The sequence below is a fragment of the Rousettus aegyptiacus genome, unplaced genomic scaffold (genome assembly GCF_014176215.1).
Source record: "Rousettus aegyptiacus isolate mRouAeg1 unplaced genomic scaffold, mRouAeg1.p scaffold_m13_p_17, whole genome shotgun sequence".
NCBI classification, from domain to species: domain Eukaryota; kingdom Metazoa; phylum Chordata; class Mammalia; order Chiroptera; family Pteropodidae; genus Rousettus; species Rousettus aegyptiacus.
The window spans coordinates 45,343-68,734 of record NW_023416292.1 but is presented as its reverse complement, the minus strand read 5'-3'; the positions used below and the strand labels follow the sequence as shown (position 1 = coordinate 68,734).

At 39.7% G+C, this 23,392-nt stretch overlaps 1 long non-coding RNA gene across 1 annotated transcript in view; it reads left to right on the top strand.

Annotated features, from left to right (window-relative positions):
• LOC107503188 overlaps window positions 1-23,106 on the top strand; it is a 124,070-nt gene extending 100,964 nt beyond the window's left edge. The window contains exon 5 of the long non-coding RNA XR_004955320.1: window positions 20,645-23,106. This is a non-coding gene — a long non-coding RNA (uncharacterized LOC107503188). The remainder of the gene's footprint in view (window positions 1-20,644) is intronic.
• The last annotated feature ends 286 nt before the right edge of the window (window positions 23,107-23,392 follow it).

Sequence of the window (23,392 nt, the reverse complement as noted above, 5' to 3'; positions counted from 1 at the left end):
GGAACAAAATTAAATGTAAAACTATCTGGGTCATAGGAGTACCTGAAGCTTAACAAAAAATTGAAGAATTATTTGAAGAAATAATGATGGAAAACTTCCCTAACATAGTGAAGGAAATAAAAATAAAACCCCAGGAAACTCAGAGAGTCCCAAGAAAGAGGAACTCAAAAAGCCCCACACCAAGACACATCATAATTAAAATGCCAAAGATTAAATACAAAGAGAAAATCTTAAAAGCAGCAATAGAAAAGCCATTAGTTACGTACAAGGGAACACCCATAAGACTGGCAGCTGATTTCTGAAAAGAAACTGTACAGGACAGAAGGGCTTGGCACAGATATTTAAAGTGATGGAAATCCAGGATCTATAACCAAGAATTCTTTATCTAGCAAAGCTATCATGTAGAGTTGAAGGTCAGATAAAGAGCTTCCCAGACAATATGAGCTAAAATAATTTATCACCACCAGGCTATTATAGGAAATGTTGGAGGGTTCTCTTTAAGAAGAAAAAACATGTATAAAAAACATGAATAAAGAATAATAATAACTACATCTTTATCAACAAGTATATCAAATAGAAAATAATTAAGTGTTCCAACCAACAGACAGAGTAGCTAAATAAATAAGAAAATAAGCCCCCTACATATGTTGCCTTAAGAGACTCATCTCAGATTAAAAGGCACAGAGACTAGAAAGAGGCAGATGGAATAAGATTGCTTTGATGGACTTAGAGGGTATTGCACTGAATGAGTTAGACAGAGAAAGACAAATATCACATGATGTCATGTACATGTGGAATCTAAAGAACAAACAACTACAACCACAAAAAGAAACAAACTCATAGATACAGAGAATATTTTGAGGGCTACTAGATAGGAGGGGCTTGAGGGTAATGGTGAAAATGGACAAAGGAAGTACAAATGGATAGTTAAAAATAGTTATGGAGATGTAAAGTGTAGCATAAGAAAAATAGTTAATGTAATAAATTTGTAGAGGGGAAGAGAAGCACTAGATTTAGTGGGGAGATCACTTTGTGAGTATGTAGATACTTAATTACTATGCTGTACAACTGAAACAATATATTATCGTATGCCAACGATAATTGAAAAAAAAAACCTCATTGATTTGACAATGTAAATGTGAGCAACTAATTGTCTATTATATTTCAATGAAGCGAGAAAAAACAATGGTATGCTAGATTATCATCATTATAAATTCATTAGCTGGGCTATAAATACCAGACTCACCATTCTGATTCCCTGTTCTTGTTTTCGGGTACTCTTCTTCAATTCAGCACAAGGATGTTCCTTCAGACAGGCTTCCCATTGATATATAAAGGTGAGCTTAGTGTCAGGGATGTTGATCAGGTTTTTTTTTTAACAACCTCAGCTGATTGTTATAATTCCTTCTATCATTCTTGACTCAGCCCTGCCACTAGTATTGTCAATATGAATGACATTGACTAGATATAGGGGTCAAGGGAGAGGGAAGATATAGAGATGACTGTAAGGTTTGGGGCCTAGTTTATTGAGAGAACTGTGGTTCCATTTACAGTAAAAGAGGAGTCAGTGTGAGAAAGTAGTTAGAGATCTAAGATAATTTGAGTTTTTTATTATACATCTGGCTAGAAATGTTTAGTATAAAAATACGAAAACACCTTGAAATTTCAGGTAGTAGGGTGGTGGGGAGTCTTGGTCATTTGGGTTTGAAATTAATTTGTACATATAGTACATGAGAACCACATATTTAACAAAGTGCTTTGAAATTTTACTATATTTCAGTCCTGTGGTTATTCTTTTCTTTGGTTTTTAAATAAGATAAATCAGTTTCTGCCACTACAGAGTTTATATTTCAATTAATAGGGCAGACAAGACATTAAGCCTCATATAAAACAATAGGACAAGTTGACATTAATAATAGTGGACAGTGTTTACTGAGTGTTTTCTATCTTTCAGTTATTTTTCTTAGTGCTTTAAATATATAACCCATTTTAATATTCACACCACCTGTAGGAATTAAGTACTATCAGCCTTGAATAGGATAAGAGACTTGCCCAAGATCACACAGCTTGGTGGAGAGGGGAATTTAACTTTGTGCAGTGTAGTGCCAAGCTATGTACATACTCCTTTGCATGTTATAGCTATATGGGTAGTTCTGAGTATGATGGAAATGAGCAGTGGGATCACTAAGCCTAGGCTGAGGCTGAAAGAATTTTAAAATGATTTTGAACAAAGTGAAATATAAAGAGAAAACTAGAGGTGAATAGAAATCAACCAGATGGAGGAGGAAGATGAAATAGAGAACCAGATATGCTCAAGGTAGCCTAGAGTGTAGTGTGTTGGAGCAAGCTGAAGGAGGTGAGGAAAGGCCTGACTACAGGATGCTTAAGATAAAATGGCCAGGAGAACAGATAGATGACCACATATCATGAAGGGCTCATGTTCATGAAGTGGAAAGAGGAAGAGGCACTGAGAATGTGGGCAAAAGTGTATGTTTGGAAGCTAGAAAAGGATCTGTTCTCAGGCTTTTATTACCTCAACCATGTTGTCTTTTTACCTACTTTCTTTTTCAGTACATTGTGATCCAACATGAACAGAGCAAAGCAGACTAAAAGTTGTGGAATGAGGGGTGAAATTTGGAAGAAATATATAATTATCTAATGGCCATTTCCTAGCATTATTTGTTAGGCCTGAACCTCTCTGTCTTGCCTTCCAGTACCCACCAGTTCTTATATCTTTTCCCTTTTGCTCTGACCTTTCTTCATAAGTCTCCCTTGCTGACTTTTCCTTTTCTGCTCATTTACTGCCCTAGCTCCATGTGGCTCCAAGGCCCACCCTCTTCTCACTCAGCATGCTCTGTCCTGATGATTTCATCCTGTTCTACACCATCAATTGTCTTCTGTATTCTAATGCCATCCATGTTATTATCTGGAGTTCTGACTTCTTGTATAAGCTCCAGGCTCATATATTTAATTAAATATCTCCATTTACATATACCATAGGTAGCTCTAACTCAATGCTTCTGGCACTAAAGCCACACTCTCTTCATCTATCCCAGTGTACTCCTCCTCCAGTGCTCCATTCATCTTGACTCCTTATCTCTTTTGAATGAGTTTATAGTAGACAAGTAATAGTCATGGCTGTATAAAATCTTTCAAATAATTCGCATGTAACAGTTTCCACCTCACCAACTCATAAATCACTCAATTTCCCTTGCAGCTAAGATGGACACATAAGGGATAGGCTTACCCTGTCACATGCTTTCACATGAGGCTTGATTTGAAACTCATCAATGTGAGAACCAGACTGCACCAGAGGCTTAGTATACAGCAGGATGCAGGGGTATCTGGGTTTTGGGTGAAAGCAGCAATTGCAAGGCTGAATTCCTGATAAGGAAGTGGCATCAGCATTGCAGATTTCATCATGAGTGAAGTCAGTCTCATTTGAGCATGGTGGAAGAAGCACTGAGCTGGCTCATTCAGAAGAACTTTGCTTCCTGTTCAAAGTGTGTGTACTTGGGTGGGAGAGGGGAAGCATGTTGGTGGTTTCTTTCTATGAGTTTAGACTTGACTTTGCTCCTTCAGCCTTCCTAGTGGTCAGAGAGGTTAATATTCTTTAATAACACACCTTGCATATGTTTATTAAATCAACAAGGTGTGCATCTTTTAAAAATCATGTGCCAAAAATTAAAATAAAATAAAAAACTAACCGAAGTTGATTCTGTTATTTTCAGTAAGAGTCTTGAATAATTCAAAATTATTGCTTCCTCTTTGGTAGAAAGTTTAGCCATTGATATTAGTGGCTGAGCTGTGTGAGAGGTGTAAGGAAGAATATGTTGAGAAGGAACTAGAAATGTGTGGGATTGGGAGAGCACAGGGCTTGCCCCATTAGGGTTTCTTTGTTTATCTGTACTCCTACAAATGGTTTCTGTATATTGGTATATCAAGTATGTAAGTTATGTCTAAACATTCCAAGGAGGCAGGGAGGAGTGACAAAAAGAGAATGAATGTTGGAGCAGAAACCAATTGAGTTTAAATTATATATCCACCACTTACTTGCTAGGTATCCCTGAGCAAGTAAATGACAGCCTCTCTCAGTTTCTTTCCTCAATTTTGAAATGTGGTTAATATACTTGCCATGTAGCATTTTTTTTGTGTGAGGTTATATGAGGTAACATGTAGAGAAGACTTAGCACTTAGTGGCTGAGTGATAAAGGTTAGCTTTCTGTGCAAGAAGCAATCAGGAACCCTAGGGGATAGATGAAATATTGACAATATGTATCAACAGTAATGAAATTGACTATTCCATTCTGTTGGCCTGGAATTCCACTTTTGTATTCCCACTAATTAAAAGCTGATTCTTTCTAACAGGGCCAGTCCAAGCACTTCCCCCTCATTGGATCCTTACCAAATTCTCTTAGCTGCGAGTAATTTATTCTACTTCTAAAATCGTAATATAATCTTATTGTAGGTCACGTTTGCAATTTTTTATATAGATTCTTAGGATGACCTAGTAGGAAGATATTTTACTCAGCATCTAGTAGAGCTCCTTATGTTTTAATTTAATATTTAGCATTATCAAATGAATATATTACTATGGAGTTAAATTCCCAGTGTTACAAGGATGATAAAAAGAGTAGTTCCCTGCCCCATGTCTTCCCACTTCCATCTTATTCACCAGATGCAACATCTTTTAGCCTCTTCTGGTAATATGTTTTATTTCTAGTTTTCAGTTTTAGCTACTCCATTATCTATTGATTTTCTTCACTAGAAGATGAAAATTTAGTTTTCTCACACTCCTCTTTTGTGCATTGTGAGAGCCCCACATCTCCCAAATGCACGTGGCTCCTTCTTCCCATTTTCCTAGGACAGTTATTTCACAATATTTGGCTAAATCAGTTTGGTGTTTTATATTGCCATAACTATGTAAGTAAACCTCACAGTTAAGCCAAGTAGTGTATTATATTTATATAGTTTTTCTTATGCATTTTAATTTTTTATTCTGAAGTCAATGACTCATCTTTATAGTTTGTTCAATTTTATATCTTTATCATGAATTCTTTATAAACTGCCAAAATTGTAAATTCCTTTCAAAATAAATTCAGATACTTTATCAGGAACCACTTACCACCTGCAGCATACACACATGTTCTCATTCGGACCTAGTTTTCTTCTATTTTGAGTTTTCTGTCTTCCTTCTTCAATCTGGACAAACTGCTTTCTGGCCCTGCACATGTTGAGGTTCAGGGATTTCCTTTCAATATCATCCTGGTGATTCCCTGAATAATTTTCTTTCTTTCTTACATTTGCATGCAATTAATTCTCAGCTGGTTATAGAATACTGGACTTGAAATTATTTTCCTTCTAATGTTAAAGAGATTTCTCCACTGTCTTCTTGTTTCTGGTGCTGTTGTCAAGATGGCTGATGCCATTCTTATTCCTAGTCTGTGATGTGACCTACTTTTACTCTGGAAGCATTTAGTATCTCCTCTACACTTAGTAATTTGTCATTTAAAAATAATGTGCTTTTGTTAATCCCCCCATTCATCAGACTATATTTTTCTTTGATAACTTTTTTTCCTCCATTTTCTGAGTTTACACCTATTAGCTGGTTTTTATTCATCCTATAAATCTCTAAATTTCTTCTTTTTTCTCCTTTTTTTCCATCTCATTGTCTTCTAGGTATACTTTTAGAGTGAATTCTTCACCTTTATCCTCTACCACTCTGTTAACTTTAAATTTTTCTGCTATCATATCTAGAAAACATATCTCTAAAAGCTCTTCTGTTAATTTGTTCATTTTTCACATTAATCTTTTAGTTTCATTGATGCAGTACCTTCTCTTATTTCTCTGATGATTCTCTCTCCATATATATACATTTTTTTCTTTTATCCCCTGCTTTGTCTCTATTTCTTTTATTCCTTTTTCAGTGTTTTTTTTCTGTCTTTTATGTTAGAAGTTTTTCTGAATGTGACTTATGTCTGTTTACTCATATTTAAGAGTGAAAACTGCACACTAACAAACTGATCAGAATTTTTTGTGTTTGGTTTCATTACAGAATTAATAGGAAAGGTCCTAGAGTAATACAAAGATATTAGGGGATCCAAAATACCAGTAACTGTAGAGGTTTTTCTCCTCTAGGGCCAGTTAGTATTATGGGATACTTCAGTCTTCTGCTTGTCACATAAACCTGGCTGTAAGAATTCTGAGTCAATAAGAGTGCTTAGAGATCCCGCTTTTGTGTGATGCAACACAAACCAAATTTCCCTGACCTGTCAGGGTGTGTGTGTGTGGGGGGGGAGACCAAGCCCTGCACAGAGAGCTAAGTATATTGAATTCTTTCTACACTCTCCACCAAAGAGAGTGTAGAAAGAATTCAATATACATGCCAAAGTTAGAGTTAAAAGGAAAGTTTACTAGAAAAGGGGTAACACTCAACAGATAGAGTGTTGTCTCTCAGAGGCAGAAAATAAGAGAGACCAAGAGGAGATGAGGACAGTGAGAGAGACAGAGTAAAGAGTAACAAGAGAAAGAGTGAGAAAGACAGTGAGAGGGATCCTGAGTGTTAGGGGAATTCAGTTTATATATTTTTCTTTAGTTCCTGTGTGTTATAGTTGAAAAGATTTTGTTAATCTCTTCCCTTTGATATGGATGTTCAGTGAGGAAGGGGAAGAGTATGTAGCACGAACAGGTAAGAATATGTAGAGTGAAAGACTTGCTGACAGTTCCTAGACTTTAATCCATGGGTTCCCCATGGTTTTAACTATAGGAAATAAATAATTTTATTTGATGTAGGGCAGCCACCTAAGGACTCTGTTGTTCCTGTTTCCCCTTCCACAAGTGTGGGGAATGGGTTGTTAGCAACCCCAGTAAAAATCTTCCTTTGCTCTCCAGGTGTCCTGGCCTGGCTGCAGGGCTGATCAGCATACTGGAATCTCTGATTGTGGCTTGATAACATTTTTAATTCTCTAGCCTCTTCTCTACATTATATGTAGACTTTTACTTAAAACTTTCTTTTTTAGCATGTTGCCTCCATACCAATTCTATGCCTAGTTTTCTGTAGTCTGGTATCACTGTGATTATATTTCTTGGGAATAAAGCTGGAGGACAAGCACTCATCTGGCTGTCCAGAGTGCAGGAGTGTGCCTCTTTCATGCAGAGACCTTCAATAACGGTGCTTGTTTCCAGCGTCATTTCTCAACCCACTTTTCACAAAATCTGAAGGCTCAAACCACTAAATTTCTCTGGGCTTTTGTGGTGTAAATATTATTGGTTCTTATTGGGGTCTCCCTTAATAGAGAACTCTCTTCCATTTTTAAGTCAGTTATTCCACATCCATCTACTTTCCACCTTCCAAAAATGTGGTGTTAATTCATGTATGTTGTTGTCTTCTCTTTGGTACTCTCTAAACTTTGTGGGTTTCATTCATTCATTCAATCAACAAAATTTTTAAATACCTTCTATACATTTGGTACTGTTTCAGGTACAGTGACCACAAGAGATATATAAACAGAAATCCCTGCTCTCATGGAGCTAATACTTTAGGAGTGAGAGTCAGAGAATAAGACAAACAAGTAAAATATATAGATGATGATAAGTGCTATGTATGAGGAAAAATAACATAAAAAAGGGGTAGAGAACATGCTGATAAGAGAAGGGTCTCATTAATAAGGTGCTATTTGAGCTGACATCTGGAGGTAGTGTAGGAATAAGGCATGCAATAGAAGGTGAAAAGGTTCTTCAGCTCTTGGCTGATTACCTGAGATTGTTTAGCCTTCTTCCTCCCACAGATTCTCCCATGGAACCTTGAGCAGTGTACAACAGCGATGTTGAAATTATAACAGCTATCACCATCAGTGTTGTAATTATTAAATTTCCTGACTATTTTCATGACTTGGCAGAGTCATTCAACATCTGTTATTAATGTTTGTATTCCTAGAATCTAATACATTATATTAGGTATTCAGGAAATGTTTTTTTTCCAGCTGAATTAAGGTATACTTGACAAATAAAACTGTAATATATTTAAAGCATACAATGTAATGATTTGTTGTATGTATGCATTGTGAAATGATAACTATAGGAAAGGGCCTAGAGCAATATAAAGGTACCGAGGAACTCAAAATATCAGTAATTGTAGGGATTTTTAATTAACACGTCTATCACTTACAAAGTTACCATTTTTTATTGTGAAGATGCTTAATATATACTGTCTTAGCAAATTTCAAGTATATAGCCCAGTATTGTTAAGTCTAGTCACTATGATGCATATTAGACTCTCAGAACTTATTCATCTTATAACTGAAAATTTGTACCCTTTGACGAACATCACCCCATTTTCTTCACCCTCCTGCTCCTGGCAACCACTATTCTCCATATTTCTGCAAATTTGACTTTAAAAAAATTTTAGATTCTACATGTAAGCGACATCATGCAGTATTTGCCTTTCTCTGACTTATTTTACTTAGCATAATGCTCTCTAGGTTTCCATGTTGTTGCAAATGGCAAGATTGTTTTCTTTTTTATGGCTGAATAATATTCTGTTGTGTGCATGTGTGTGTGTGTGTATGTGTAATTTTTTTATTCATTTAGATTGTTTTTATGTCTAAGCTATTGTGAATAATGCTCCAATGAACATGGAAGTGCAGATATCTCCGAGATAGTGATTTCATTTCATTTCAGAAATCCTGGAGTGAGGAAGGAGGGTACCATTTCTTCATAGCAGATGCCACACAAAACTTCCTTTGGATATATATGCAAAAGTGGGATTGGTGGATCACATGGTAATTTTATTTTTAACTTTTTGAGGATGTTCTATACAGTTTTTTATAATGGACGTACAAGTTGTCATTTCCACCAACAGTGCACAAGGGTTTCATTTTCTCCAAATCCTCACCAATTTTTGTTAATGCTTGAATTTTTTTTATAATAGACATTCTAACAGGTGTGAGGTGATAACTCATTGTGGCTTTGATTTGTATTTCTTTGAGATTAGTGCTGTTGAGTATCTTTTCATATTCTTATTGGCCATTCAAGTTGGCACTTCTAGACTTTGGTCTGAGATAATCAATTAGGCCTGGGTATAAAGGGATGTGCTTATTAGAAGTATATGTGAAAGTTTTTGGATGTTCCAGGGTCTATATAGCTTTTAAAAACACCCAGGTTATTCATGTATACTTTCCTGATCATCCCTACTAGTTTCAACTCTCTGAAGAGAAGGCAAGCATGTTTGTTGATCACACCCATGATCAAGAGCTAAGCATAATGGTGGAGTCAGATTACAGAGAAGAGATTAAGTGATTTCTGCAGAGGAAGAGAAGACTGAGGAAAAACTCAGCCATGCTCTTTACTCCAAAAGGTCTTAAACCTGAGCAAGTGGGTATTAGCTTTGAAAGAATGGATTCATTTCTGTTTTACTGTCACTTTAAGCCACAATTTCTTGTGTCTTTGATCCTGTGTTGCCCCTCTTAAGATTAGGTCTCCCTGGTGGTTTCTCTACCAGCCAATTTGTAAGACTAACCTTTATGCCACAGTTCTGCTGAAGGGGTTCCTAGATTACCTTCCAGGGCAATGACCCACTTTACTTGATTTAAGCTCTTCAATAGTACTTGAGAATCTACCACTAAAGAATGGTTCTCCTTACACAGTGTAGGGCCCCATTTTCCTGACTCCAGGTCCTTCTGTGAAACTTCTGTTCTTACTTTAGTGAACTGCTCTAGTGTGCTTTCAAGATAATTTTCTTTCTTTATCTTCCATTACCTCAGAGCTCTCATTTTAACCAGGAAAGCCTCTCCATTCCAACCTTGTATTTCTACCTTTCCTATATGTCTCTTAAAGTCTCTATGCTTTAGTAAAACATTTTTAAGAAGAAGTTATCCACCAATATTCTCTTTTTAACTTGAAATTCTGGTTACCATCTCCAACCCCAGGTAAAACTTATTTGTCACAACATATTAATACTATGCACGTACTTCTACACTGATAGCTAATTTTGATTGAATAATTGCTTCTTGAAAGACTCTGTAACAAGTTCTTAGCTTATCTTCATGAAACCATTTTATTCTAACAGTAGTCTTTCAATATAGATGCTAAAAATTTTCCCATTTTATAGTCGAGGTGTTGTAGCCGCCAGCTCCTGAAAGACACATGGACCATCGGAACTCAGTGAGTTATAGGAAACACTCTTTATTTAACCAGCTGGGTCTTCTGGGGATACACAGACCCCAAATTAAGCAGCCCCGAAATGTAGAGGTACAGGGATTTTAAGTCCAAAATCTCACTCTTCATTTTATCTAAACACAAAGGTCTATCTTTCTTCTATTCGTTACCCGTCAACTCACAGGCCAGGTATATAAGTGGGGTTACAAAAGCAGGAAGCTTGTTTAGAATATTATGTTCCTATGGGTAACAGCCTATGTTTCCATGGACATAGCCATGTTCTCATGGGCATAGCCAAGCAGTAATTTTTTTGTAAGTAATAAATTTCTAGCAGTCATTTTTCAGCCATTACATTCTCCACTGGCCTTAGCAGACAATCAAATCTTTGATTCTTTATGCAGAATTTGTTCATAGCCTCTATTCTGTAATACTAAAAGTCTAATAGAATTAATTCTCTTCCTCATATATGTAAACAAGAAATTAAGGAAATATGGGCCAAAAGTTAACAAGAGGAGGAGGATGATTGCAGGTCTAGCTACAGCAGATGAAAGGGTTGTTAGCCATGGTGACCAAATGAACATCCTATGAAACTAGTTATTTGATTCCAGTCTCTATCTTTTTCTGGTATCTAAATTTTTCTGTACTAGTAGTAACCTTAATCCATCTTGTTCAAAAAATAATAAATTTAACTCTCTTTTATTCTGAAGGATTACTTCTGCTAGCGAATCGACTTGAAGTTCTAGCATGCTGAGCTCAGTTAAGTTTAGGGGAGTTCCGACCTCGACATAATAAGGGAGTTTGGGGTTTAGACATAACCAGCAATCTTGTCCTATGTCTGGGGTGGTCTTATTTAAGACCTTGTATATTGTTGTTAGCAAAGTTATTAATGTTCCTTCTGGTTCTGGTTGTGGCTGGTTGAATGCCTGGGCTAAAGAGGAAAAAAGGAAGAAACAGAGAGTTATACTTATGTATGCTTGAGTCTTAGTCTTAAGGGCCCGTCTTCTTGAGCTGTCCATTCTCATGCTGCCTTCACGTGGGAGTGATGAATCCATGTTGGGATGCCATCTACTTCAACTGCGGTGGGCGTCACCAGGTAGACAGTGAAGGGTCCTTTCTGTTTGGGTTCTAGTCCTTTGGAAGTGAACTTCCGGATCCACACAGAGTCCCCAGGCTGAAACTGATGGGGAAGTCTGTCCCCCGGAGCTGAGTGGACAGCACAAACCCAGAACCAAATTTCCTTCTGTACACTTTGAAGGGCCTGTAAAGACTTAAGTAAGACAAGGTTACGCAGTTCTGCCCTTTTCTCATCTTCTATTCTAGGTACTAAAGGTGGGAGTTTTCCAAAGAAAATTTCAAATGGGATGAATCCATTAATATACAAAGTACACTTGCTCAGAGAAGAATAAAGGGAAGAAGTTCTACCCAGGTCCCACCAGGTTCTAATCCTAACTTGACTAATATCTCTTTTAGGGTCCAATTTATTCACTCTACTTGGCCCAAACTTTGGGGCCGGTAGGTGCAGTGGAGTTTCTATCACAAATTTAGGTAGCTAGCCAATTGCTATGATACCTTTGCTATGAAGGCTGGCCCGTCATCCGACCCTAAAGTTCTCTGGAGACCAAATCAAGGGAGGATTTCTTGTAGTAGTTTCTTAGTAACTACCAAGGCAGTCTCTTTCCTGGTAGGGAAGGCCTCTGCCCACCCTGAACATGTGTCTATAAAAACAAGTAAATCTCCATAGCCCCCCACAGTCAGAATTACCTCAGTGAAATCGACTTCCCAGTGGTCCCCCGGATAAGTTCTTCTTTCCCTCTGCCTAGGTTCTTCTATCTTCCCCTTCTTTGGATTAACTTGGGCACAAGCCAGGCATCATGAGATAATCTCCTCTGCGGTTCTTCTCCCTTCTGGAGCATCTTAGTTTGCCCTAGGTGTGTGGTCTGGTGTAGTGGGTGGAGGTGAGTCATTCCAAGGGCCTGTGAGAGCCCAATTTTTTTTATCTGGAGACATCCACCACTCCTGCTGGTTCCTAGTGACTCTCTTATTTTGAAAATATATGTCCTCTTCCGCTGTATAAGTTGGAGATGGAGGCAGTTCTGGGTAAGGGACAATGGTCAGTAGATGTGGTGGGGGCCCCACTGGCCTCGTGGCCACTGTTCTTATCTCTGCATCGGCTAGTAGGTTTCCCTCAGCCTCAGGACTATTCCCTTATTGATGTCCTTTACAAAGGACAATAGCAGAGCCTTAGGCATCTATATGGCTTCAAGTAAAGTTAAGATCTCCTCCTTGTTCTTAATGTCCTTCCCAGCTGAAATCGGAAGCCCTCTTTCCTTGTAGATGGCTCCACGTACATGTACAGTGGCAAAGGCATATTTGCTGTCAGTGTATATTGTGACTGCCTTATCCTTTCCCCAGCTTAGTGCCTCAGTGAAGGCGATGAGTTCTGCCTTTTGAGCAGAAGTCCTATGGGGAAGAGCTGGTGACCAGATGGTGCCAGTTAGAGTTATGAACCCTGCCCCAGCATACCTCCTTCCTTCCTGTATGAAGTTGCTCCTGTCCGTGAACAGAACTTCATTGGCCTCAGGCAGAGGGGAGTCTTTGAGGTCTGGCTGCGAGGAACACACAGCATCAGTGAAATCTATGTAGTAATGAACAGGAGTCTCAGGGTCTGAGTCTAGCAACAGGTTGGCTGAAGTGATGACAGTAGCTTTGGATTTTAGCCATACATTTGGGGTCATCTGGTGCCTCCCTGTTGTTGAACACCTTCTGAGCTATCTCAACAAATTGGGACAGGTTCATCTTTGCAAAACCTAATTTTTCAGATATTAGGAGCTGCCTGAGTAGCAAAGGCTATATTAATTGCCTGCTGGTTCTCAGGGGCCTCAGGATCAATGGAGGTGTATACCCAGTACACCTCATTTAAGAAATGCTCCAGGGGATTCCTGAGGTCCCTCCCTGTATAACTTCAGTTACCTTAGAAAGGTTAGTTGGCTGGTGAGCAGCCCTCCTAATTCCCCCAATTAGAATCTGGTGGTACCAATCCAATGCCATTCTCCCTGCCTGAGAATTGTGTCTCCAGTCTGGGCGGGTGGAGAAAAATTCCTCCTCAATCTGTTCCCCTGCTTCTTCAACTTTCCTCCCTCCCACAGCCATCTTTTATGCTTCAGTCCAAATGCATCCACGTTCTTCTGAGGGGTCAAAGGGGTAATTAAAGGCTGTTGGCAATTGTCCCAGGTGGGGCAGTGAGTCTGAAAGACACTTTCTAAGAGTCCCATTAATGCCTGGGGTTTCTCAGAGAAAGGCAGATTCTGTGCCTTCCAGTTGTACAGGTCACTAGTCAAGAAAGGCACATAACCATAAAGGGCCTGTCAGTGTTCTGCCCCTGGGGTGGTGTTTCTCACAAGGGGAGAACAGCAGGGGTGATTGTATCGGCTGGTGCCCTGCCTGGAGCAGGAGCAGGAGGCCCATAGGGGTTACCTGCTGGCCATCTGAGGAGGTGAGGCGGTGCTATTTGGCCTCTGTTGTCCTGGATTATAGGGTGGGGGAAGGTCACTGTCCTCCGGTGGAGATTGGAGGACTGAGGGACTGGGCTGTCTAGGGGATTCAGTTGCTGCATGTTTCAGGGTGCCCACAACTAAAACCCACACCCCTAGAGAAAGGGAACACCGGCGGATCCAAGGAGGGGGTTCTTAACAAGGTTTAACCATTGATCAACGTAGGGAAACTGATCGGATGTCCCAGGTCTCCTATGACAATCTTCCGAACATTCCTCACCAAACTCTTGTCAAAAGAGCCCTCCGGAGGCCAGTTTACATCAAATGACAGCCACTCAACGTCACACAATGTCCTCAGTCTGCCTGGAGAAAACTTTATACCATAGTTAGCTCCCTCTACAAACCCTTCTTTGAAATGTTTCAGGAGACACCCCAAGGGTGTCTTCTGTGAACTTGGGCTTCCCCCCATTGCTTGCACAGAAAACACAAAACAGAAAACACAAAATACACACTCAGACAAGAACAATCACTGAGGCGTAGGTGGACCCAGAGAAGTCTGCCACCTACAGCTTAGACAGGATCAGAGACAAAAAAACGGAACCCGACAACAGGGCACAGGAGGTGGCGTCCCGCGGCCTGGCCATGGTCCAGGAGATATGACTGCGTCCAGTCTCTCCACGGACCCCCAATGACCAATCAACAGAACCAAGAAGGTACCTTTTATCCAGACGCTGAGGCCTCGGAGATTCTAGATTCCTGTCGGGACCAGGAACAAAATGTGTCCTGAAACTTGCATCCTTGATGACTGCATTAACCCTGTCACAGCATTCAAGGGCCCTGAAACATCTCAGGTTGGCCACCCCTTTGAATCTGTAACAGGGACAGCAATCATTTTGGAGCCCGGTCCAGTCTTAGATCCCAGGGCCACTCCCTAAGATCTCGCTGGGGACTCCAAATGTTGTGGCCACCAGCCCCCGAAAGACACACAGACCACCAGAACTCAGTGAGTTATAGGAAACACACTCTTTATTCAGCCAGTTGGGTCTGCCAGGAGTACGCAGACCCCAAATTAAGCATCCCAAAAATGTAGTGTGGTACAGGGGTTTTAAGCCCAGAATCCCATTCTTCATTCTGTCTAAACACAAAGGTCTATCCTTCTATTCATTACCTGTCAACTCACAGATCAGGTGTGTAAGCGGGGGTACAGAAGCAGAAAGCTTATTGTTAGAATGTTATGTTCCTATGGGTGACAGCCTATGTTCCCATGGACATAGCCATGTTCCCATGGACACAGTCAAGCAGTAATTTTCCTGCAAGTAATAAATTTCTAGAAGTCATTTTTCAGAGGATATAGATACTTTTAGGAAGTTTGTAATTTTCCAAATGTCACACATCTAGTAAATGACAGAGCCAGTGTTGGAGTATCTGTCTATTTGACTAAACAGTTGTCAGACTTAGGCATTAAGTTAACATGGTTTGAGACCCTGGGGGGATTCAGAAATCCTAGAGTAAGGAAGGTGAGCACCATTTCTTCATAGCAGATGCCTCATAAGACTTCCTTTGTTTCATAAGGTATGTCTCAAAGAAGAATCATTCTAAGATATTACCAGAGAGTGGGGATCCTCTCCCAGTGTGTTGTCCAGGTTCTTGATGTCTTGAACAAAGAATTGTGCAAGACAATAAAATACAGCAGAAAAGAAAAACTTTATTAGAAGGAAAAGTACAGTTCCAGATGTGGAAGTGGGCCTGAGCAAGAGAGGTGTGGCTCAAAAGGCCTGGTAACAAAGCCTTTGGGATTTTTTATCCCTATTTGCTGTGGGTGGTTACTTTTCTCAGAAGGGTGGGCTTCCTTGACTGACAACTAAGATTGACAGGACTCAGTGATTCATTATTTGCTTTCTTTGTATGTTTGTTCCCAGAATTCAGTCTGTTATAATGATATTAATGAACTTCTGGGCATATGCATCATACTATAATGATGGTATAATGAGGCTCAAGTGAATTGAAGGTTATTAGGGTCTTCATTGTACAGGTGTGAGTGACTGGCCTAATCTGGTTCCTAATTCTCTGCCCACTTATTTTTTTCTATGAGTTACATTTAGCCTAAAAATGCCTTCCGGTTTGCTTAATTGTGGTGGATTAGGGCAGATCTCTTTTAGGTTAGGAATGTTGTGGTGTGATCAAATCTAAGACCCACAGAGCCAATTGAGATGAATTGTGAGCCTTTATTAGCTGGCCAGTGACTGATTCTCTACCATGCAGGGTCAGAGGAGATCAGCCCCAAGCTCCCAGAAGAGACAGTTTATATGGCCTAGAACAAGTAAGCAGATTACAGAGCAGAAGTTGCCCATTAGCATGTCTTTGAGCAGATTACCACACCCTGGTTAACAGAATCAGAAGTAAATCCTTAATGCTGGTTTACTGGAAAATTTTCCGCCCTTAACAGGAAGACCTCAGTGTCTGCTGGTGGACCCAAAATCCCCTCTCTAACTTTCCTGCCTAACTTTTTTTCTAAGAGCTCTGAACCTCTTTATTATTAGTATGGATGTTGAGGGACGGGAGGTCTTTTCTGTATCTGCTTTCTGCTAAGAAGGGTCATAGACTCTGCCTATTGGAATTGTGGTTCGATCAAATCTAAGACCCACGGAGCCAATTCAGATGAATTGTGAGCCTTTATTAGCCAGCTGGTGACTAACTCTCTACCATGCAGGGTTAGAAGAGATCAGCCCCGAGCTGCCCAAAGAGACAGTTTATATAGCCTAGAACCACACCCTGGTTAACACCAAACAAGATTAACAAGCAAGCAGATTACAGAATCAGAAGTTGGCCCTTAGCATATCTTTGAGCAGATTATCACATCTTGGTTAACAGAATCAGAATAAATCCTTAATGCCAGCTTACTGGAAAATTTTCCACCCTTAACATTCTGAGCACAGCAACAGGTAATTTACATATTGTAAAAGAAGGAAGTAGAGTATTCCCTGTAATGACCATTGTAATTCCCAGGGAAGTAGAGGATGATTAAATCTCAGTCTAATATTTAAGAAAAATGAGAAAATGAGAAGGGACCTTCAGGAAACTCTTGAATCATAACTATCCAGATATATTGTCAATTTTTCCAAGTAAAAGCAAATAGATATTGGTTTTTGTGGTCTACAAGGATACTGAAAAAGGTTGAACAAAGGTCTAAAACAATGAGCCATTTTGAGTCTGGCAGAATTTGTGACAGAAGGGTGTTCATGTTTTGAACAACTGGAAAATGGGGAATAAAAAGTCTTTTAATGAAGCTATTTTGAAATACTGATGGTTCTATAAGTTTCTGCATACCACTTAAGTAGGTAACCTGTGCTGTTTAACTTAGAAACTTAGTTAAACTTAGAAACTTTTACTCTCAAGAGCTATTTTAAATATGTGAGCTTGTCTAACTAGAATGTTCCCTGTAATGACCATTGTAATTCTAGGTTTTATTTTTAGTAAAATATTGCCATTTTTCTAGATAACTGCAGCTTATGTGACTTTAGTTTTTAAATATAATATAAGCAACTGTGCCAGAAGGTGTCATGCTCAAGTCTTTGTACACAAATAATCTCATTTCATTTAACTAGGCCATTGGTTTCCCAGAGTCAAACTAATTGACTTTTTGACTTCTAAGATTTCCATGAGCAACTAGCCCTTATTCAATATTCACCTGAGGCATCACTCTATACCTATTCCAGCCCAAATCAGACTCAAACCAATCTTGAAAATTATGCAGGACAAGGAAAATTTCCCCAAGTGATGGGGAGACCAAACCCTGTACCAAAAGAAGAAGAGCGTCCTTTGGCAGAGAGTGTAGAAAGAATTTGACAAACAAGCCAAGGTTGTCAAAAGGGAAGTTCATTAGAAATGGGATAACACTCCACAGAATGTGGTCTCCTCTCAGAAGAAGAGAGTGAGAGGGACAGAGCAAAGGCACTAAGAGAGATCCTGGGTGTTCAGGGAATTCAGTTTATGTGTCATTCTTTAGTTCCCATTTCCTTTGATATGACATACAATGAGGATGGGGAGAGCATATAACATAAAAAGGTAAAAATATGTAGAGTGAAAGGCCTGCTGGCAGTTCCCAGCCTTGAAGCTATAGGTTCCCCATGATTTTAGCCATAGGAAATGACTCTTGGTTCCTGCTTCCCCTCTACAGATGTGGAGAATGTGTTGTTAGTAATCCAGTAGAAATCTTACTTTGTTCTGAAGGTGTCCTCCTAGCCTGGATGCAGGGCTGATCAGCATATTGCAGTCTCTGGCTGTGGCTTGATTAACATTTTAATTCTCTTGCCTCCTCCCTAAATTAGTTTTGACCAGATAATGACATTGTGACTCATTTACTTTGTTCTACCCCTTAGCCTTTATCCCCTTATCCCCTTAGCCCTATGCCTGCTCCTTTAATCATTAAGCCTTAAAACAGAAGATTACCCAAGCCTCAGGTCAATAACCATGAGGACAATAAGTTTTGGTTGGACTTTAGACTAAGTATAACATCTTGGCTTTAGATGTATTTCAGCCCCATGCCCATTGAGGCAGAACCTGCCTGACCACTTTCCACTCTAGAGTTAGTTACTGACTGCAGGCCCCTCCCTTAGGACTCTTAGCTGATGTGGCAGTCCAAAAACCTGCTTAAATGATTTTCCGGTTTCCTTATAGTTTGGCAGCCAATCAATATTTTCCTTATGTTCTCCTTCTTTACATGGAATATCTATAGCTGTGGAGGAATGTGAAAGTACAAGATTGTATAAAACTGCCTGCCATGCTATAATTGGGGCTCAGCCTTTGAATAAGAACCCGCTGAGCTGGTGTCGGCATCAATAAATGATGCTTATAGCCTGCTTATAGCCTAGGTGTCCTATCTCTCTGTTCAAGAATCCTGCAACACAATCCCACCAGCCACAGGACCAGGCCATGGGACCAGACTGGATGGCACCATGGCTGATTTCAGAACCAGACACAATGATCAATGACCTCATCCCCCTCCAGTTGTTCAATCAGTGTTGTAGCTGCCAGCCCCCAAAAGACACACGGACCACCAGAACTCAGTGAGTTATAGGAAACATTCTTTCTTCAGTTAGCTGGGTCTGCCAGGGGTACGCAGACCCCAAATTAAGCAGCCCCAAAATGTAGAGGTACAGGGTTTTTAAGCCCAAAATCCCGTTCTTCATTCTGTCTAAACACAAAGGTCTATCTTTCTTCTGTTCACTACCTGTCAACTCACAGGTCAGGTGCATAAGCAGGGTTACAGAAGCAGAAAGCTTGTTTAGAATGTTATGTTCCTATAATCAAAGGCCTACGTGTCCGTAGCAATAGTCAATTTCCAGTACGAGTCAATTTTTCAGCCACCACATCAGTAGCATCCACAAAACCAACTCCCTTAGTCTCCATGAAAACTGACTTTTACCTGTAAAATCTATACTCCTGAGACATCTGGGAAACCAGGACTTTGAGCAATAGCTTGCCTGCATCTCTGGGATTTGCAACTCTCTAATAAACGTTACTTACTTTGTTGCAAAACCTGTACATATCTCTTCTTTTGCTTAGACCGGTACAAGCAGATGGGCCTCTTTTTTGCCCTGATAATAGTTACAGTAACATATTTATTGATGTATATTTGGTACCTGGTATTTTGCAATTATTTTGTCATTTAATCTTCCTACCAGCTTTGGAAGATTAATGGTGTTCTTCTTTTTACTTTCCTAATGAGAAAACAAGAAATAAAAAGGCAAAATCACTTTACTAATCATATTGAGATGGTAAATCATAGTCCATGATTTAAAATCCAAGCAGTCATTCTTATTTAGAGGAAATGTGTAGGGGGAGGGAAAGGTAAATGAGGTGGAAGTTGAAAAGGATAGAATGGAAATCTCCCACTATGACAATCCAAAGCAGCTAATCTAAGAAAAAGGGGTATTAAAGTTCTGTTTTTATGGTTTGGTGCCAAAGATTCAAGGAATAGTAAAGACTTGTGCTCCGTTGCACTACCTTTTTTCTGATTATGTGCATTTTATTAAGGTAGGATTAGGTTCCCAAAGTAAAATACAGGCATTTATTTTATTCATTATCCAATATCATTTATGTGTGTGTGTATAATTAGAATGATATTTTACTAAACATATATACACACAAACACACATATATATACATATGCATATACATATATATATATATGTGATAATATATATAGTTAATGTAGGGAGGAGGCAAGAGAATTAAAGTGTTAATCAAGCTGACAAACTGACTATGGGGCAAGAACTGACAGTTCGAGTACCACATTCAGTAATAACATTACTAGAGTACAAGGGACAATGTTGGTTCACTAACATTCAGATGGTCAGATACCAAGATATGCGAGAATCCATGCATCTGCCTAGAGGTAGTATGAACCTTGAACCCAGCCATCTTGCTACCTATTGGGTCCAGTCGGTCAGACCATGATTGCATTTAAGTCAGGGATGAAGTGTTTTCCAGCTGACCTGACTTGACAGACCAGCTCCTCAAGGACCCTGATGTAGAATATTACACTGATGGTAGCAGCTTTGTGAGGTGAGGAGAATGCCTTGCAGTGACCTTACATTCCACCACTGAGGCAAAACCTCTACCTAGGGGAACCTCAGCACAGAAGGCAGAGCTCATTGTCTTGACCCATGCCCTTCAGCTGGTAGCAGGAGTGTGTGTTAGCATATACACTAAGTATGCCTTCACCACCCTCCATGTACGTGGAGCTCTGTACAAAGAGAAAGGTCTAATCAATTCTGGAGGAAAAGACATAAAATATGGAAAGAAAATTCTAGAATTCTTAGATGTTGTATGGGCCCCCAAGAAAGTAGCAGTCATCCACTTCAAAGGACATCAAAAAGGGGCACCATAACAACCTGGGGAAACTGCAGGGTAGATCATGTTACCAAACTCACAGCAGCCAAGGAGATGGCCAGCCCCTGTGGCTCTAACTGCTTTCTTGTTTCCCTGTCTCTTAGCTGAATGAAACCCCAAGTATTCACATCAAGAAGAAGCCTGGTTTAACACAAGAGGGGAGCATCCTCCCTGGTGGATGGTAAAAGTTCAAGGATGGGTGAATTGCAGTCTCTGGGACCCGAGCCCCAGCTTTTGTCAAGTAGTTTCACCAAAAGACTCACCTTGGTTGCACTGCCCTAGAAACCACTCTGGGCCAGTACTTCTATGTCCCCTGGCTCTCTAGCATGTCCCAAGTGGTGTGTGAATGGTGCAAAGTCTGTGCTCACAACAACTCCAGGCAAAGGCTATGTGCCCCACTGGGGGTCCAAAGTGTTAGTGGCACCTCCTTTGAGGAACTTCACTAAATTACCTCAATCACAGGGCATCAAGTATCTCTTGGTCTTTGTATGTATCTATTCTGGTTGGGTAGAGGCTTACCCCACCTGGATTGAGAAGGCCTGAGAAGTAGCCAGACTGCTCCTCCAAGAAATTGTTCCATGATTTGGCCTACTAATTACCATTGGCTCGTATAACAGACTAACCTTTGTAGCAGAAATAATGCAGCTACTGGCCAAGAATTTGGATATTAAGTGGATGTTACATACCACCTATCAATCACAGAGTTCAGGAGAGATGGTAAAACTATGTCAGGAGACACATCTACATTGGGACAAAGTCCTCCTCATGGCACTATTAAGAATCAGGTAGGCCCCAACCAAGAAGACTGGGTTCTCCCCCTACAAAATCCTATATGGGCAGCCACCACCACTCATCAAAGGACTATGAGGAGACCTCAAGGAAATAGGTGAATTGACTCTGAGACAACAGCTTCAGGCCCTATGGACCATCTTCCAGACTCTCAACCAATGATTTAGGGAAAGGATCCCTGTCAGTTTAACCACTGAAGTTCACTCTTTAAGCCAGAAGACTCCATCTGGGTAAAAGAGTGGAACATTCAGCCCCTAAAACCACTGTGAAGAGGCCCCCTTACTGTCATTTTGTCTACCCCCGCTGCAGTTAAGTCTGCTGAAATAATGTCCCGGATACATCACAGCAAACTTAAACCTGCAGCTCCAGAAAGAGAATGTGTTCCAGACTCTTCTGAGTCCCTCAAGGCAACCTCCAGAAGAAAACATCTACTTCTCTGGAAAACCAAGGATGACGTCGGCCCTGCTTTGGTCACACTGGAAACTGACCAGTCTATGTGCAGCAGAAGACGAAGGACAACGTCTTATCAGGATGGGACGCTAGTAACCTCTCTGGAGGCTAGTTCTCCACTTTCGGTGGCTTCAAGATCTTAGCTGGTATAGTATCTCAGGACCTGCTTCTTCCTCCCATACCTGTTGTCTCCTGTTTTCTGGTCAACTACCTTCCTCATAGAGACTATAGTAGAAAAAAACTGCAGCAAAAGTTCTCATGCTATGGAAGTACCAGCCCCTGAACAAAAAATTAGAGAAAGATACTCTTTGACCCAGTCCTGGGTCCAAGCACCAAAGCGGGGAATGTGGCAGGCTGACCCTGCCTGACCATTGCCTACTCGAATAAGTTAGTTCATGACTGCAGCACCCCCATCCCAGGACTCTGGCTGATGCTGCAGTTCAAAAACCTGCTTAAACGATTAATCCGGTTTCCTTACAGTTTGGCAGCTAATCAGTGTTTACCTTATGTTCTCCTTCCTTATATGAAATATTTATAGCTGTGTAGAAAGGAGGAAGTACAAGATTACATAAAACTGCCCACCATGTTACTTACAATCAGGGCTCAGCCTTTGGATAAGAATCTGCTGAGCCAGTGCCAGTATCAATAAATCCTGCTTCCTGCTTATATTCTCAGTGCCCGTCTCTCTGTTCGAGAATCCTGCAACATTTCCACAATATAAATTTATTGGAAGATACCATTGCAAGTGTGAAAAACAAGCCACAAAGTAAGAGAAATAAATGTCTATTGATAGACTAGGATAGTGGTGTACCCCAACGTGTTCACTATTTGATACTTTATGTAAAAATATTTTAAAAAGTACTGATCCAGGATATAAATAACCCCCATAAATATATTTGTAAAAGGAAGACAAACTACAAAATACGTGTGCAAAAACGTGAGTGGTCGCTTTATAAAATAACATATCCAAATAAATAGCCAATAAACATATAGACATATGAATACTGCTCAGCTTCAAAAGTCATTGGATAAATGCATATTAAAATAATAGTGAGATACCCTTTAAAATGACAAATATTTTTTAAATGAATCAAAAAATTTTAAAAACAATGGATTAAGTAGAATTCTCAAATTGGTACACCACTTTGGAATATAGTTTGGTGCTATTTCCTAAAATTCAATATATACTTACCTTATCATCCAGTAATTCCAGCCACAGGTGTACAGCTAAGAGAAAGATTCATATACAATCACTAATATATATATATATATTATATATAATATGTACATAATATTATATATAATATATATCATATAGATAATACTATATGTAGTATAAGTATATGTATATACGTATATGCACATGAGTGAAAAGACATGTATATAATGTACATAATATTTAAAAAGTATAGATATCTATACTAGGAATAAGTGAAACTAATTTCCCAATAGTAAGTTTGTTCCATAAAGCAAGTGTTTTTCAGAGAAGAATGCAGGCAGTCTTTCTTCCATGTTGCCAATATGGTAGAGAAAAAAGACTCAAGAGATGCCAGGGAAATCATCATACCACTCTACTACATCTCATAAGCTATTGTCATCTCACACAGTGGTAC